The 18,836-nt window shown below is 36.8% G+C and overlaps 1 protein-coding gene across 8 annotated transcripts in view; it reads left to right on the forward strand.

Annotated features, from left to right (window-relative positions):
- Positions 1-18,836, forward strand: part of ARVCF (ARVCF delta catenin family member) — a 292,145-nt gene that overhangs the window by 43,702 nt on the left and 229,607 nt on the right. The window contains exon 3 of one of the 8 annotated variants that reach the window (XM_062590418.1): positions 4,589-4,628. The exons of the other annotated variants lie outside the window; for them this stretch is intronic. The gene's annotated coding sequence lies outside the window, so the exon portion shown is untranslated. The remainder of the gene's footprint in view (positions 1-4,588; positions 4,629-18,836) is intronic. 8 annotated transcript variants of the gene reach the window in all.

The following is an 18,836-nucleotide window of genomic DNA, read 5'->3' on the forward strand; positions in this document are numbered from 1 at the left end:
TTCTCTATTAAAAATAACTCATTTAATAGCAAGAAAATATGCTAAACTTGTTAAACTATATTTATTTCAGTAAATGAAGTTTTTATTGTGTCTAATCTTAGGATGACTCTTGATGCAGTGCTGTGACATCTTTTTTATTTTTTTTAGCTACTATCCTTTTATACTGTCTCTGAAAATATATATTATTCGGATATATGTAACTATTTGGATGGTTAATCTTAAAACAGTGTGCTGTGCATACTTTGACTTGCATCAAACAATCCTTACCCTAAGGGAATATTTGAGCTAGGGGAAAAATAGTGCAGCAATGAATTGGTAGCAGTACACGAATTTAATGGCCCCTGTTACAACTTTAGTGCATGCAAAGATGCTTTAGCAAAGCTTTGCAATCAGCAAGAGGGTGACAAGTGGCTGTCTTCTCTATCCTTTAGAAGACCCATCTATCTGGAGATGGAATCATCTTTATTGCTTTCATTGGGTTACCCCCGGGCCGGCATGTGTCTCAGTGCAGTTCAGTTCTGTGGCTTCAAGCTGTTTAGATTAGAATAGGAGGGAGACAGCTATCCATAGTTGGACACAATTGGAGGGAGACGTAGGGAGGTAGAAATGACATTTGAATTAGGGTCCTTTTGGTAGGCAGCGACTTTATAGCTTTCTTGCTAAGAGCTTTCTTGTTTGTAATGGGCTGACATTTCCCGGGTGTCATTTCTGCCTCTTGTCTAGGATTTGTCATTCCATCATCAGTCTCTTTACCTCCTGAATTTGTGTGTCTGATTTTTACTTTTCTCTGAGACTTTTCTACCTCTCTGTTTCACTCCAGGTTCCTCATTAGTTTCTACCTTTATGCTTATTCCTCTTTCTAGTTCAATCCCAGAACTGCATTCTGCATTCTTTGCTGTAGGACTTAAGTTTCTGACAACATCTTCCATGCCCTATCTTCTTATGCAGGCAGCATCTTCCTAGTCACAGGACATGCTTTTTTGCTCTAGTGTATAGTTTAGGTTTGGGGGAAGGGATGCTTTAGGTAATAGGAAGCCATTGGTTTTCAAAACCTGCCAGATCCAAGCACTCTTTGGATGATGGCACATTTGTTGTGCCACCTGATATCAGTCATTTCAAAATATCTAAATTGGCCATTTATAAATTGTAGGGAAGGAAAGGCATTATCGTTTTCTATGAATTTCTCGTGCTGTGCTGAATGGGGCAGAGAACTTTATTTTATGCTTAGGCAATGATTTACAGTTGTAAATGCTGGGGAAAATATCCTTTCTAGAGGTCCTGCTTTGTGCTCCATTGCCATTTGTGCTTTTATATAAGGCTCTGACTTAATGTACCCATATATAAAAATGGCATTCCTGTACAGGTGCAGCTAGGAGACATAGCCAAGTAAGAGACTCATGAGCCTTTCTGTTCTATTTATTTTATTTCCAGGACTGACCAGGACTGACTTGAAAATTTAGTTAGAAAGATCGCAATTATTCATTATACTGAACAGATTTTCTGAAACAATTTCAAAGCTATTTACAGAATTTAATAGAGATGGTATTTATTTACAGAATTTCACAGGTTGGATGGAAAAAGTCCACAACTGTGGTGGTCTTATCTTAAATTCTAAAGAGTTTTTCCCTGAGAGGTGATTATTTTGTTTGTTTGTTTGTTTTAAAAGCTTTTTTTTTCCTTCTTCTTCTTTCTTTTATTAGACATTGGAATGTGATAAATTCTCAGCCTGGAAGAGATCTAAAAATTGAATCTAAATCACTGGAAATGGTCTTCTGTCTTTCTTGTGCTTTATCTATTTACATGAAAAAGACTGGTTATTGACATTGTATCATATTTATTGTAGGTTCCTGCATCTTGTTGCCATAGTTACATCCCAGCAGTCAGAAGGAGTTTTGCTGGGTTCAAAGTTATGCTAATTGACAGTTTCTTAGGGAGAATAATCCTTGAATTTCAGGCAATAATAATTCTTTCTTGCTCTGAAACCTGACAAATTCTTTAGTTTACAAAAACAGCTGTCCCCCACAGAGCTCCCAACCCAATACTGTGCCTAGCCTGTGTTACTGGCCAACTTTAATTTTTCTGAAAGTGTTTTTGTGCTTGAATGCTTTTTTTGCTGTCTGATCAGCCTTGTCCTCTTGCTTTTTCCTCATATTGCCCCAGCTCAGAGAAAACAGTAGTATTTTTATGATGCTAGTATAGATTTTTCTGGAAGTCATAGTACTAAAATATCTCTTTCTAGCTTCAAAGTCCTGATCTTTGTAGGCAATGCAACCTATTGTCTGAAGAAAGATATGCAGGCGTAAGTACATAGAAAAGCAAAACAGCATTACTGATGTAAAATGAACCTGTCTGTGGTGTTTTGGTTTTTCTTTTTTTTCCCCTTTTTTGGGGGGGGTTTAACATATTCTTGGAGTAAAGTTAAGGCATGATACATTTGACTTAATCTAAAGGTTTTGGGGGGTGTTATTTATTTATTTATTTTTATATTTGGTGCCAAGCTTTTTGTCATGTTGTTGTAAATCAAAATGAAGCCAGAACAGTAAAACTAAGCAGATATTTAGTATTGAAGATTCGTTGTAAACAACCCTTTGTGCAAACAGCACCTAATATGGAAGCTGGATCTACAAGGTTATCACATATGCACAAGACAGGATGAAGCTACAGTACCTGTTAGTTTAAATTGTTTGTAGGTATAATCAAACCACATCTACCTTGGGAATCCACTTACATCCATGTGATGCAAGTGATTTATAGCATGAGCGAGTTTTATGTGGTTTCAAGCAGGGACAAGCTATGCCTTCTGCAATTTGTGCTGCTTGTGTGGGTAGCTAAAATCTTCTTGAAGACGAGGCCTTGCTGGGGTGGACATTTGAAGTTTATAATGCTAGTATGTTGAACTCAGAGGCCTTTATTTCCATCCTTTAATAGACTAGGGAGAAGAACAGCTGCTAGTCCAATTACTTTGCAAAGTCCACTTAATGCTATATATTCAGAGTATTTTATACTGAGTCTTCTGGATGATGTCCAGTGGTTACCAATTAAAATCTAAAATCCCAGGCACTTCAAAGTCACCAAAGTTATCAAAAGAACATCCAGGAAGAGATAAACTTTAATTTCTTTCTCTTAATGAAGAAGTATACCAGGGAGAATTTTCAGAAGTATTGCACCAAATACTTCTGATGAAGATTTGATTTAGGAGCGTTTATACGCTTTCTTTGGACTGATGATAACTTAAGACTTGTAAAGGTGGAGTTTTTATAAAGAAGCAAACCAGGGTCTTTTGAACGTGTCCTCTTAACCAGTCTTGTTAGACTGCTTATTTTTGTTACTCTCCCACTGGGACATGTGATGAGTGAAGGGTTTGGTGGCTTGAAGCTAGAGACTAGTGTATAATTTAGCAGTAGCTGAGAAGAACTGCAAACTCTGGCCAGCTCCAGGATCCTGTGATCCCGCAGAAAACTCTGGGGCTGGTGCAAGGGGGATCCCAAAGCCAGAGATAGGCAACTGGGAACATTTGAGATGCTGTATTTAGGAAAAGGGAGATGGGCTGGTTAAGTTTGGCCTGATAGGTTTGCCTTGCTGAATGTTAGTCTGGATCTCTGTGGGGCTTTCTGGCTGTATTATGCAAATGTCATTTCACTTGACATGACTGAACCACTCTTTAGGCATCCTAGGTTGCATTTTCACTATTCAGTCCACTCTGTAGCTCCTGCAGTGTGAGTCCTCCCTGTTAAACTTCTCTTCTTACAGTGCGCTTCTCAGAATACGTACAGTGTGCTCTCTCCTTACAGTGTGCTTTGGAATGTATCTTGGAGGAATCTGATTGACCAAGGAATTTACAAATGGTTGGGATTTTAATTTAAAGCTTAGTGACTAGCTGGGAGTGTAAAACGTTACTTGCTGCAATCAGAGACATGGTCTAGTGGCTGAGGTAAAGGATTTAGTACTAGGAGATCTGCATTCTATTCCTAGCTCTTCCATTGATTTGCTGCAGCATTACACAATTCATTTATGTTGTGTGGAGCTTTAATGACTCTTTTCTTAAACAGAAGAAAAGGATGCAGAGGAATAGCAGTGATGGCTGAATGCCTCCTTTAATAATAAAAAAAAAGAAAGTTTTATGCATTTAAGTTTGCAGAATATTGAGAATCCTCATATGTGGAAGTGGTGTATGATAAATATATTTTCATTATAGTTTTCTATTGGAACTTGATACAACAACAATAGTGTTAAGGCTGTTCTTGTTGACCAATTCAGTTTGTATTTTATACATTCCCTGTGTTTGAATTCAAAATGTAGTGTCTGCATTCTGTCATAGAGCTGTAGTTCCACAGTAAAACTATTATAGTAAAACTATTGTTTAGCAGCTATTGTGTGCCTGTCTCCCCTTACTATTAGCTCTGAAAGGCTGTTTTTCAAAGATGGATAGAATATTCTTATGTTTAGTAGCTTCTATTACCAATTCAAACTTGTAAATGGTTTTGTCTTGGTAATAAGGTATGACACATAAGTATATCATGTTTTACCTTAGTTTAAACTGCATCCTATTGGCATTTGTTTGAGAGGCTATTTTTTCCTGCTTTTACAGTGTACCCTTGAAATCATGCGAGGATTGTGCTGTCTGATTGGTAAGGCCTTGAAATGTCTTGCAAAGAGCTTGTGATTTACACCCAAATATAAGGGACCAATTTAGCTGCAAATTGTTAAATATTAAAATTATCTTAGAGTGTAATAATCTTCTATGGCTAACTTGGCTTATAACACCATCTTTAGAGAAAATAGGACAATTAATGGGATCCTTATATCGTAACATGTAATACACTTGAAAAAAATACAGTTTATATTTAGCCATTCAGGTATTTGGAAAAATACATGTATTAATCTTAAATTGATACTGATTATAATTTTTAATTGCTTCATTTAGCTCATTGTACTCCCCACCAACTAAAGCTTGCAATCAAGTCTCATGTATTACACGCTTTCCAAATTTTTCAGTTTTAGTTTAGGCTTTGCCTGTGTTTTCCTAGATGCTCTGATGCTTAGGTTTTTTTCCTCTCTACGAATTTACATAAAAATAAAATGTAAAAGAACTGTGCTAGGAATGTCATGTTGCCAGGTGACTGGTTGTTTGGCCTTTTACTGTAGTATATATATTAAAATTGCAGAGAAATCTGTTTATAGTATTGTTTTAATTTTGTAACAGAGGCATGGTCTTCCTCCTTCCATATTTTTTGAACTCTGTGTTATTTAATGACTTAAATATTTTGCCAGAGAAGACTTGGGTTTGTTTTTGTTTTAAAGCAATACTAAATCACTGAATTTCTATTACTGTGAAGATGTCTGCAGTTAAGTAGCGGTTAGTATTAAATCATATATAAATCATACTGCTACTGATTATGTTAAAGTTGTGGGAGTAAGACTGAAACTTTCTTGAAGTTTAACAGTGTTTGAACAAGTTATTTTTGTTCTTGAATTGGGCAGCAGCCCAAATTGTGCAATATCTATTTCTACTCCTACAGTAAACAACAGGCATTTTTAACTTTAATTTACACCTCAGTGGAAGATTCTATATTTTTTAAGTGGGGACGAGGTAAGGGAGGAAAAGAGCTGGTCCTTGAACATTCAGGCATGGTACAATAAGCTGTACAACGTTCCTCGTCCAGAATTTTACTGACTTAAATATGTCCTCAGCAGCTTCCTGATTTGAGCTCTCCATATCTGGTAACTTCTTTGAAAAGATGAATGATAGTCTACATTTACAGTGTCAACAACACTGAAATATAGGTTTCTGTTATCAAAATAATAGCCATTAATGAAACAATACTTGGAACTTTCTATTTGAGAATCGATTTGACTTTTTCATGTGGCAATATTCAGCTTAATTTCTGGAATTTGGTCATTGTATGCAAATGGTTGAATACATCAACCTATAATTGACATGCTGTTTTTCACCTACTTGTTTTTAATTTTCTTCAAGAGTGTATGCATGTATTTACTCCTATGTTTTGGAGAGAACAAAAGCAAAGCAAAACATTAATTTGTCCTTATTGAATAAAAATATACTCCTAATAAAATTTTTAAAATAAAGTGCTTGTGCACAGTTTATTATCTAGACTCATGATGTTCTGCTCGTAGGGACCTGTTTTTAAAATTGTTTTGTGTGTCTGGCTGATGGTTTTCTAACCCTGTTATGAAGGTGATGCTGTCTGCTAGTAGAGAAGGCCTGCTGCAGTACTTAAGTTATGGCCTAAGTATTTATAGTATTACATGATTTTGATGCATGATGATATAATTATGCAGTAAGCTATAGTGTGATTCGTGAGATCAAATTTTATAGTGCCTATAACTGAAGCCAGTACTATGATCGTGGTATTACATGCTGTGACTCCATTTCCAAAAACAATTAATCTTAAAATATTGTCAGTATATCTTCTTATCCCAGGTGATATTAAATATCTGAGCTTGCCCTTAAAATGACATTGAAGTCTAGATTTTGGGAGCCTGGTATCAGATTTTGAAAAAAAAGAAGTCCTAAGATGCAAAGTGATACTGTTAGATAGTGTTTAATACAACCCTGGACTGTCTGACAAATTGCACAAGGTTTTGATACATGGATATTTCATCCTAATAAGTAAGACTTGCAGAAAACAAGTGAGCTAGCATTATAAATAATCAAGGACACAGCATCACAGAATGTTCCATGGTTTCTTTATTTTCACAAATGTAATTTAATTTTAATTATTTATGATTCTTCTTGTATGCTATGGCATTTCATAAAAGTAGTGAAGTCTCCATAATGTGAGGCCTTTCTATGGCTCAGCTGTTAAATCTTGCGGAGAAGTGGGGTAAGAACGCTAGGTTATTTGTGAGAATTATCCTTGCATTCAGAGAATTGTATGGCCCTATTGTACGTTTGTCTCTTGTTATTCCGTATCCCTTTCAGGCTAAAGATCAGTTCTGCTTCTGCTTTGTAGTCATCTGCCACTGTGTTTAATGGGAACTGAAATACATGCCCACCATAAAGGGAAATGGGCAGAAAGGCTGCACTCATCTAAAACCAGAAGTTGCCAGAGGGAAAGGACCGCGTGTTGTCCTCCCATGGATGGTAACAAGTCCCTTCCCTGTCTGGGAAAGAGACTCACATCTCTAGCTTGTGTGGGTCACTGGTGCAAAGTGCTAGTAAAGCATCACGGTACAACGTACTGGGTCACGATGGGTCAGTTATTACAGATGTCCTTAATATTCGTTGAGCACTTTTCTTCTGAAAAAAAGAAACGCATGAAAATTATGCATAACTTTTTTCTAACATTCTTGCAAACTGTCAAAACTTAAAACATACGTGACTTCCATAAATGTAAGAATTGTATGGCTGCCCTTTCATACATACAATAGTGATCAAGTAGTGTAGTGAAATCCCACCAAAAAAGACTTTACATCTTCCCTTGTTTTCATATGTATGTCAGATTCACACATAGGGAGGAATTAGAAATTAAATGAATGACCGCAGTTTTGGCAGGTCTTGCCTGTTCTAGAAGCTCTCGTAATGCAACTTAAAAAGATAAACTCCAAACCCTTTTCCGTAACAAAATGTTTTTGTAACAAAAACCATACATTTTCTGGAACATTCTCATCTCTAAGTGTGATATTTTTATGAACACGTGCTTAGTTACAATCTACTCATCCTGCAATCAAATTCAGCAACATTAAATTCATTGATGTTTAATAACTGCATTTTTTTAGCCAGCCAGCAATATGTTTTAATTGTAATATCTAAAACTATTTGATTTTTTATTGTACTTTTATTTATAACAATGAATTTGCTATGGTAAAAGTAATTTATTTATTTATTTTCTCACAGTGTTCAAGGACATTTGTAAGTCATTTTATGCTAAGATTTTTTTTTCCTGAATATATTAATCCGATATATGTGAACGTCATACAAATGAGATCTACAAACTGCAGATTTAGAAACTAGTTTAAATTAGGCATAAGGAAAAAAATCGGCAGTGAGGAAAGGGAGAAATATATATTTTCAAAAAAAAATGATAATGTTAATATTGAAAAGCAATATGTGTTTTAAAACAACCAAAGATATTAGAGGAATGGCAAATGTTAATCCAGGTTTTGTAAATGTCAGGTGTGCAGTTATGTGGAAAAAATATGCATAATACACAGCTAATGTGATTGGGACTCAGGGATTTCTTACGTAATAGAACTCAAGGATTTGTTATGTAATAAATGTGTTGGATGTGCTCACAGCTGTAATAGAGGTGATATGTTTTTAAATAAGGTACATAATTGCATGTACTTTGCAGGCATTCTTTTTTGTTCATCTTTTCTAAGGAAAATTGCTAAATAGCAATGAATTGGATTAATATAAAACATTTTAGAAAGACTAATTGCACATATTTCATTTTTATCATACTGATAACTTATTTTGGTTAGAAATCTGTATCTATGACTCTATGATAATTAATGTAATTTACAATTTAATCTGTAATTATATAGCTATGTACTATGGTAAACTGAAGGCGCAGGTAAAAAGCAGAAAGCTACTCAGAAATCTGTTCCAAATGGTTTGCCTTTCATACAAATGTGGCATCTGTTTATGATTTAATCCTTTGTCCACTTTCACTGGACTAGATCTAATCCAAGAAGGGCTGTGTAATCTCACAGGTATGTGAATTGTCTCATTAATATTATAGTACTTGTTGTCTAATGATGCAAGCTAAGGTCTTAGACTAGCCATATTTTATATAGAAACTGGGAGGCTGAAAAATGTCTTAACTTGCTTTTATCTTAATGGATTTTTACGGCTCTCATAAAATTTCTTCAGCCAGTAAAGGTCATAACATATTTTTTTCAGCTCCCATCCTACAGTGTCCAAATTGATTTTGGTGATCTAATATGATGACACTCATGTCAAACTGTTCCCTTACTTTTAAAGCAGCTGTAATCCAATACAGATGTAAGTTTGAGTTGTTTTCTATGAAACTTAATTCAATAAAATAAAATAAATTCCATTTGGCTTTTCTAGAATTCCTTGGGGCAGAAAGATCTATAGTGCTGGAGGCTAAAAACACCTGGGCTTGGCTTGACCTGTATCTTAGCTTATCTAGGCAGTTCTTAATTATGCCAAGCCAGATATAAGTGAGAAATTTCTATTGGTGGTTCTTCTCGGATAAATATATGAACACTGGGACTACTCATCTGCTCACTGAAAGCTGGTGGAAATCAGTGGTAATGAGGGAAATCCAATGCAAAACTGTAATGGAGCCTCCTGCTGTTTCCCTCAGGGTACTGATTACTTGCTGGACTGGACTTGGTGTTTGCTCACGGCAAGCTGCTAGGAGCAAAGCCATAGGGAGTGTTTGCCCTAGCAGTTAGGCCTTCCCTCCCCTACGAGCATGAGCCAAGCCCATGGTTTGTACAATTGTGGCTTGAGACCACTTCTCTACCATCACTTCTAACGGGGCTGGGAAGGTCTACGGGCAGGGGATGTCGGAAGAGCTGGCCTTGCTAAGTGTCCCTCCTGCGTGGCAGTCAGTAGCTGGGAGATGGTACTGTGTGGGTGATTCTGTAACACTAGAGGTTTCTACTGTTTGCCTGTGCAAAGTCAAGCAAGTTATTTTCTATGAGCAGTAGAGCTGTGCAGGAATGCACACCAATCCAGGCCATGGTGTTTCTGGGAGGCTGTACTGGAGGTTGCCATCTGAGAACAGTGACTGGTTGTGTTATCTTTTCTCCTGTGCCCTCTCCAGTGTCAAGTTCAGCAATGTTTTGTTGGGAAGTAGTAACTGGAGAAATTACTTTATTTTCTAACTGATAAGCGTCTGTCTCTGTCCTACCCTGGCAACAGAAGTTGGCGAGGATGATTGCTAGTGCAAAGCCTGGAACAGTTGTGCAATGTACAGATACCCACACTTGTGCATAGAGTTTAGATAGTTGTGCTTCGTTACTCTAGTGCTAATACCCCCAAATCTGGAGTTTCTGGTTACTTTGAACAGAGTTTCAGCTGTGTGGTGAGGACTGATCAACTATGCAAAGACATTGACTCTTTTGAATGAGGAGGAAGGATGGTGGCCTGGTTGAGTACCCTAAACAAGGGTATGAAAATTCATGCCGGAGGTTAGAGTACCAGAGTTGAAGATGTTTTGCCAGAGAAGTGGTCCAACCATATGTTCTAAGAAGTCTTCCAGGAATGATTTGCATGACTAATGAGATCTACCAAAGAAGTGCAGCCTTCAGATTTGCACTTGTGTAAGTATGAGAAGTTGTATAAAAATCACTTCAGGTTTTATATTAGTAAAAGCTGATTTATTCTACCCAGAGACCCTATCATAGAAGGAGATAGATAAACATTTTGGTGTTGTCATTCTTGTACTTGTGTTGTCACACTCTTTTTCAATAAAGAAATGCCTAACTTCAGGCATACTCTCTAGTAATTTGGATTGGGCTTTAGTACACAACTAAATGTCCCACTGAAACTGCACCAGGTCACCTAATTTTCAGTCCAAAACTGCACACACTGCCATTGCTTACATACATATAATTACACCACAAAATACTTTAAAGATTCATGGAACACTTTTTTTTTCTCTCTCAAAGAGAAAGTCTCAGAGAGACTTTCAAAGCAAGAACACTGTCATTATCTCTAAGTCATTTTAGAAGAAAGGCAGGATGTGAAGTATCATTGTTTTATTTTAAATTATATTTTAATAAGGTAGGATAATATGAAAACAAATGGTTCTGATTTTACTAAAGCACTTGACTTTCCTGGTACGTAGTGGAAAAAATAGCTATAGGGTATACACTTTTCATCATAGTAGAGTTGTAATAAATGCTCAAAAATATCCCCCAACTTTTATATTAATCAAATAATCTCTCTGTTATGCATTCAATCTATACAGTTCCACTTTCTGGAATTAGTACTGTACCCACTGAGTAATGAACTAATTAAAAATAAATTGAATATGCAAATTTTTGTTTAATGTACAGAACTTACTTAATACAACTTGCTGTTTTGGGGAAAGATAACAGAAAATACCAATTCCAATTTCCTTCCAAAGAACCTGATGAATTTAGGGGGCAAATAACAAAAACCCTTCTCTTGTTGTAGTGTACTACAGCCACAGTTATTTAAATATCTGATACACACCAAGAACAGAATAAAATACTATTACGAGAAAAAAATGTTTAGTGTTTTTTTCCATTTCAGTTTTGTTTTGGCTGACAGCCACAGTGATACAAACACATTAAACAATGCTGAAGAGGAACAGCATATATCAATGTTGTAATGTCATAGCTTCATTTTGATTTGTATAAAGGGAGCAAGTGTCTAGTTGTAAGTAAGTGTGATAAGGAGCTCCAAACCTCTGCATAATAACCTGTTCACTTACCTGTGTCTTCTGATCCCAGAAAACTAAATCAACTCTTCTGACCTGAAAGCATGCAGAATGATCTGATAGCAAAATGCAGTATGGTGTTGCTGCAAGTTGCATGGATCTGTGGGTGGCCAGCCACAGAGGAAGAATAGCAGTGCTGTTTTTCTCTCCAGTTACGCTTTAGCATGTGGAATGAACTTGATTTTCGTTTCAAATTTCTGAACTAATGATCGTTTCTGAGACAGAAATAAAGATTGCAAATTAAGTTACCTTCCTTTACTAGAAGTGGAGTATTTAGCTTTTCTGCTTTCTGTTTAAAGAACATGTAATTTGAGCTTTTATGATACCTTTTTTGCTCATTTCACAGAATACATGAGGGTAGGATGAAGGTGATTTTTCCATGCAGTGCAAGTTACTTGTATATTGAGGACAATGTCTAAGGCATCAGCTACCAAGTAATAGGGTATACTTTGTCTAACCTGTTTTGATGACTGTCTTATCAGAAAACTTGGGCTGAGAAATGCCTGTTTCTCTTTACTGGCTGTGCAGGCATTCTAGTTAAGCAGCTCAGACATTTCTGCGTTATGGACCAATAGAGTCAGGTAAAATGAATCTCATCTTTGGTGTCTCCTATTTATGTAGAAAAATACCATCACAGGCCTGCCCTGCTGAATTGTGAAGGAGTAGTAAGATAAATGATGTAAAGGTTTAAGAAACAGGAAATGGTAATGAAGTCCTTAATTTGCATCCTGAGCCATTGCTATTGGACTGAAGATATTAAAAAGGCTTGTGCCCAAAGGATTTGGGAAAAGCCTATGCAGTCTGGAACTGTTTCTAACACTAACAGAAATCATGAGTAGTTTTTGCTTTTTTGAGTAAACAATATGGGGATTTCTAACTCTACAGCTCTTCTGGAGTGGGATGCCAATTCTCCAATCTCAAATTATTATTACAAAAGGAAATATCATTGCTCAAATGTGTTGTTTGAAAAGCTCTGAAGAAGATCCTTTGACACCTCTCTTTTTCTTCGGTTTTGCAGCTACCCAAGAGGTTGTACAAAGTCAAGATACTCAGCTGCTGGGCAGATGGACAGTTATCTTTTTGAAACCGAGAGCTGACCTTAAATATCTAGTTATATTTGACTTAGAGAAAACAGTTGTCAAGAAGCAGGTAGATAGTGTAGGCAGACTGTCAGAAATACCCAGAATATCAATCAGAATACAGAAACTCTAACTGATTTCTTCAAAAGCATTTTGCATCCCTTAGCAGACATGCCTTACACCTAGCTGCTCTTTCTTCTGAGTAACCCTGCTAGAAACTTCCAGGTCTGAAATACAGCTTTATAATATTTAAAAATCCAAGCTAAATTTGCTTTGTTACAGCTGTAGTTTCCCTGATGCTGTATTTAAGTATAAAAAGAGAATAAGCTTGGGGTATCTCTTGCCTTTCCTTTAATTTCAGATACAAATGTCCAAAGTCTTTAAATACTTACATTAAGTGTCCATGTCTTTGAATTGTTGCAAGTTCCGCTGAAGATGCATTAAAGATGCACAAATTCTAATGGATCTGTGCTTGGAAAACAACTTATTTCATAACACAGTGTGTTTGCCTCCATTTCTTTTATCTTTCCATATCAGTACTTCATTATATCAAATATGTAAAATAACACTCCGTATTTTCAGTTAACATAACACCTGCCCTGCTAAATGGTTTTGCTGAATTCAACAGGACTAATCACAGTAGTAAGCATTATGTTGAGTTTTGCTTTTTACCAATAAACTGAGATCTGTTGCATTGACTCCATGACTTCATCTTCTCTGTACGTTACAGCATGTTGCATTAGCGCTACATATTAAGTAATGGTACTAACTTTTGCCTGTAGAGAAGATTTTATGCATGATACTTATGTGTTTTACTCCATTAGCCTTCAAGGTAATACTATTGGAACATAAAACTAAGGAATTCTATGAATATTAAAATGTGGGTTCTTGATGTACATATATATGGGGCCTTCAGAATCTGAGACATTTTTAGATGAAAATGCGTTTTGACTTTGTCTACCTCTAACAGATTAAGGCTATTTAAAATGGATTACTTTTCAGTTTTGTGACTCTCCAGAACAGTATTAACTCTTAATTTGCTGCAAAAAAATGAAACACAGAAGTTTTTTTTTATCTGATGCTGAGTTTCTATGTGAGACTTTGATGCATCTTAGCTGAAATCTGTTTATGGGAGGAGAGTTTATTGTGTTGAGGAGAAAGTTTTATGTCCTTTTATGGATATCAGAGCAGTCTGTATTGCCAAAGGTGAGATGCTTTCATTTCACTGGTAGGATGCCAGCAGCCTATTGGAACACATCCATTTCAGTACAGCTGAGAGCCAGATATTTAACTACATCCATTTGCAGAAAGATAGTAAGTTTTGATGAAATTACCTCACTAATTCAGAATACAAAATTACTTTCTTAAGACTTGAAAATTATTTTAGAGAAAAATTCATTTACGATTACAGATAATATGCCTGCAATTTGAAGTAGGATTTTTTTCCAGATGTTTTAGGAACTTCCCATTTACCTGATGACTGCTATGATGCGTTAGGTCTCTTTTGTTCTTGACTGCTGAGTGTAAGTCTTGCTTGATGGTTTGGGGGAAGTTATATAGTTGTGCTTAGGTAGAAGCTATACTTCAGTAGAAGCAAGACAGCAGAAGACAGCTAATAATCCTTGCTCCTACCTTACTGCTGTATTTGATTGGCATCACAAGACTGTTAACATAGAGGAAACTGAGAAAGGTTACTTTTACACAGTAGTCAAAATGTAGATTCAATAAATTAATTGAAAGTTCAAGTTCGTGCTTCCCTCAAACATAAAGAATGATAACAATCATGTACGAAATCTTTCCTGAAAGCAATTCAAATGAGAAAGCGCTATATGGTAGGTGTAAAAACCTTCTCGTTTGTGTGTTGTCAGATCATTAAGGGGAAGATTTGATTAGGCCAGACCATACACAGGCTTTAAAAATCTCTAATGAAGGACTCAATTTGAAATCTAAAATAAACCAGCCCTGTACTGAAATCATTTTCTTGAATAACTAATTTCTCAAACTTTGAAATTTTGATAGGTCCTGAGCTGACAGCAGTCATTTCTGGGCAGAGTTTTTCAAACCACTCATTGTCTGTGAAACCAAAGTAGATAATCTCTTAAACCATTTTAAAACACTTTCAAAAGCATTTTTAATGAAGAGTTTTAAGCATTAATATATAGTATTCCATGAAAGAGTTGGAGAATTTGCAGTGGCCTTGTGGTCCAAAATTTGATACTATGCTATTTATTTTAGTGGAAGAAATTGCAGTCTGCTTAAAAAGAAGCAAATACATTTTACAAAGTAAACCAATGTATGATTAAGATGCAACTACATGGCTAAAAGGGAGGGTTGTACTTAACAGGGAGAGAAGACTGTATCAAATTAAATCCTTGTCTACTGTGAGGATAAAAAACTGTGCAAGAACTAGTGAAACTAGAAGCCATACCCACTGTTAATTTGTTGAAAACTTTATTATGTAAAGTGTGTCCCTGGGAGAAATACTGTCTAGACACTCAAGTAACTGCTCTGGAACATTTGCCTATTAGCTTGTGCAGGGGGAACAGTGTGCCTTTTTCCTCTCAGCAATATGTTTTGAACAAAATAGTTTATACAGTTGGACTCTCAGCAGGGAGAAAGTCAGAGGACTGACATATTATTGTAATATTGTCAAGGTCAGTAGTAAGATCTGCAGTGTAGCATGATCAAAAGGAATCTGGCTTACAGTGACTAGTATTATGTGAAACTGGTTTTAACATGAAGCATAGGAAAATTTGTTTTTCAGTGGCTCTGGAATATGTCTGTAAAGATTTAAAAATTACAGAGCCTGCTTACCGGTCAAATCTCTAACAAGAGGGACAATATTTAACTGGTAACAGAATTACATCTTGCAGAATAAAGCTTCCATATTTAGTTGTAAATATTTTAATCAGACTAGATACTGTGTATGAAAAATATTTTAAAAATTAAGCTTTTCATTAAGTTCTCTGCACTCTGAATTTCGAAGGAATGACTTTAATCTTCTTCCTAATTTGTAAAAATATGACATGTCAGATGTACCTAAATATGAACAGCCTGTTCATAATGAGAGCCTACTCTCATTAGTATCTGTGTGGTCAAATGCTATGGATACATATGCTGGATCTGTAAAAGAAGCTATGTTTTGGCTCATATAATTGAGATTTTTATCATAAAATCAGTAACTATAAAGAAAACAATCTAGTCAAAATTATTAGACCTACAAAAACAATATGTTTACTAGAAAATTTAAACTTCCTTTGAACAATAGACTTCCTAAGACCTGTTGATTTTATTTTAAAGGTCCATGTTTCTTTTTTAACTCCTGTTAATTTTTATTTAGTTTAGGGCTAGTGTCTTTGGAATGTTTTTCAGTCTTTCAGGATTTCCAGGTTAGTCTTTTCTTTCCTCTCGGCTAAAAGTGTGTCAGAATCTCAGACAGCATTTAGATGGAATTAGGGAAACTTGGACTGATTAATATAGCTATGGTGTATCACTTGGCAGCTCATCTAGTATATTGTTTTTTTAAAACAGTGGCTCAGAGAAGGACTAAACAGTGAGATACAGAGTTTATCCTAAGTGTTTTTTAGGTAGGAATCCATTGTCATTCTTCATAACTGAAGATTCTCATGCTTTAGTAAAGACAACTGGTAAGATACTTAAGAGAAACATTGAGAATGACTAATAGGTATTATTTAGTGCTGCAGTTCCTGGCTGTTGTGCCCATGCCACAGGTCACTGTGTCCTTGGTTGTGTCAACAGCTATTTTGCAGAATCACGGAATGGTTGAGGTTGGAAAGACCCTCTGGAGATCATCTAGTCCAACTCATCTGCTCAAGCAGAATCAACTTCATGAGGGTCCCCTCTGCCCACTTCTCCAGCCCATTGAGGTCCCTCTGGATGGCAGCACAGCTTTCTGGTGCATTAGCCACTCCTCTCAGTTTTGTATCATCAGTAAACATGCTGAGGGTGTACTCCATCTCATCTTCCAGGTCATTTATGAATAAATTGAAGAGGAATGGACCCAGTATTGCCCCCTGGGGTACACCACTAATTACTGGTCTCCTGCTAGACTTTGTGCCACTGATCACAAGCCTGGATTGCAGATTGGATTGCTAGATTGTTAAATCTCTATGTGAATAAGGAAGAAGAAATGAAAAAGACAAAAAGACTTTGCTGACAAAGAAAATGTTTGTGGAGACATTATACTTTTAGAGGCTCTGTTTTGAGAGGCTTTTATTAAGGCTACTTGGCAGAGGTGAGTTGACGGGAAAGACATGGCTTTATCCTTCTGCTAGCAGCTACTGTAGCAGAGCTGTTCCAGCCACACACCTATTGCCAGTATTAAAATTATAAGAGAACTATGTGCCGTTTGCGCTTTGGATCTGACAATTTAAAGTATAGCATGATACAATAACTACAGTCAGGCTTGTTAAGTATTACTCAAGGGATCAGTTCACATGACTTATTTACTCACCTGTGAAGCAACTAGGCCAGTATCTTAAAAATTTCTGATGCAATGCAACTGTCTGTTGACCATTCCATATGTATTGATGTGGATAACCAGCTAAATCTGTGATTGTTGACAGGATGCTTCTGGTTCATGGAGGAATAAAAAACAGGAAAAGAGACAGCATAAATGCACTTTAACAGCAGTGACGTTGACTTTTTAGGTTCAACCAAGACCTGATCCAGTGCAGTTTAATTGATGTTTTGGAACTTGACCCCACTCAGACCATGACAGTGTCTTGACACCTAGAGTAAGGTATCAATTTGTTGCGTGCCTTTTTCTTCTTTTTCTCTGCCTCCAAAATACTAGAAACAGAAGAGTTTACTTGGAAAAAATATATTCATATTTAGTATAAGAGTCTATAGAACTTTCTTCATGTTCCATGACTGTCCCCATGTAATAACTAATTCTAAAAATTAAGTTTTCAGTTCTGCTAATGTAATTGTCTCTATTTAGTGTGTCTTATTTGCTTAACTATTGTTAGAGATCAGGTATCATTTGACACCCTATATTGGATCTCGCATTGGAGAGTAAATTATAGAGGTCAGTACAACAGTTGTAAATTTGTCTTTTACTTAAACACATACTGAATAATACAGAGGATGAGCCATTTCCTTCTGAATTATTAGCCCTGACTTGGTTGTTTTCCTTCAAACTTCTTTAGTTTTGCTTGTTTATAGTTAAAGAGCCATTTTCTCCAACTGACAAATTCAGTCTGCTCTTAGAAAAAGAACATGATTAATCTCCCCACCCCCTGCTTTTTTTCCCCCCATATATAAACAGCTGCAGTGCTGAGAATACAGCCTAGCAGTTTATGAAACTGGGCATTAATAGACTACATGATAATCTGTTTGAATTCTGGTAGCTGATTCTATTCCCTTTCCAACAGGGAGAAATAAGTCATGTACACCAACTACATCAGAAAATAAAAAATGGTATTTGAGGCAGTCAAAAATATATGTATATATTTTTCTTATGCGTGAGTAGGGATATTAACATTGATCATGAGCATTAGTTCTTGTCATTCTTTGTTTTTTGACGTACAACAAAGTCTTCCTTGCCAAGATTTCTACTTGAGAAGTCTATCTGAGAAAAATCTTTGAATAATAGTTAGAGTGACTGACACAAAATTAGATCAATTACAGTATTGCTGGCATTGATTGAGAGGTGTTAAGTGAGGGATGGAAAAACATATTGGATCAAGATTAATGTTTTTTCAGTCAATGCCCCTGAGCCTCCAGGAAATAACTTAGCCCCTGTTGCTATAAAGCTGCTTACAGAGAGCAGAAGAGCCAAATTGTGACCTGCTGAAGTCCACAGGAATTTTTGACTTAAAGGTCTTTAAAGAGACTAGGCTGTGCTTTATAGCTCTGCATCCTTAATTCGGCTGAAGCATCGCTACAGTTCAAGGCATTGAAACCATTTAGTGTTACGGATGCATAGCTTTGTCTTAAAAATCCCTTTTCTATATTTGAATTAAGAGATCCTCATAGTATTTAGCCTTCCGTTTGCAAGTGAGAAGGGGCAATGACAGCAACGCCGCAACGTCTATGTTGGGGGAGGTGGTGGGGATCGAGGCTGCTCCGCAGGGGAAGGAGAAGGCCGGGCGGCCCCGACGCAGGGCCCGCGCGGACGGGCACGGCGGCGGCAACGGCAGCGCGTCCCGGCGACCCTCCCGCGAGCGTCGAGGCGGGTGCAGAGCCGAGGTGCGGCTCAGGGCTGGCTTTGAAGGGAGCTGCTGGGTCGGGGGGTGTGCGTGGAGGCCCGGCGAGGCTGGTCAGGGCGGCAGCGCCCTAGTCTGGTCCACGGGGCCCGTCCAGACTGCTTCAGGACCAGGGAAGCTGC

This window comes from Rhea pennata, chromosome 17 (genome assembly GCF_028389875.1).
Source record: "Rhea pennata isolate bPtePen1 chromosome 17, bPtePen1.pri, whole genome shotgun sequence".
NCBI lineage: Eukaryota > Metazoa > Chordata > Aves > Rheiformes > Rheidae > Rhea > Rhea pennata.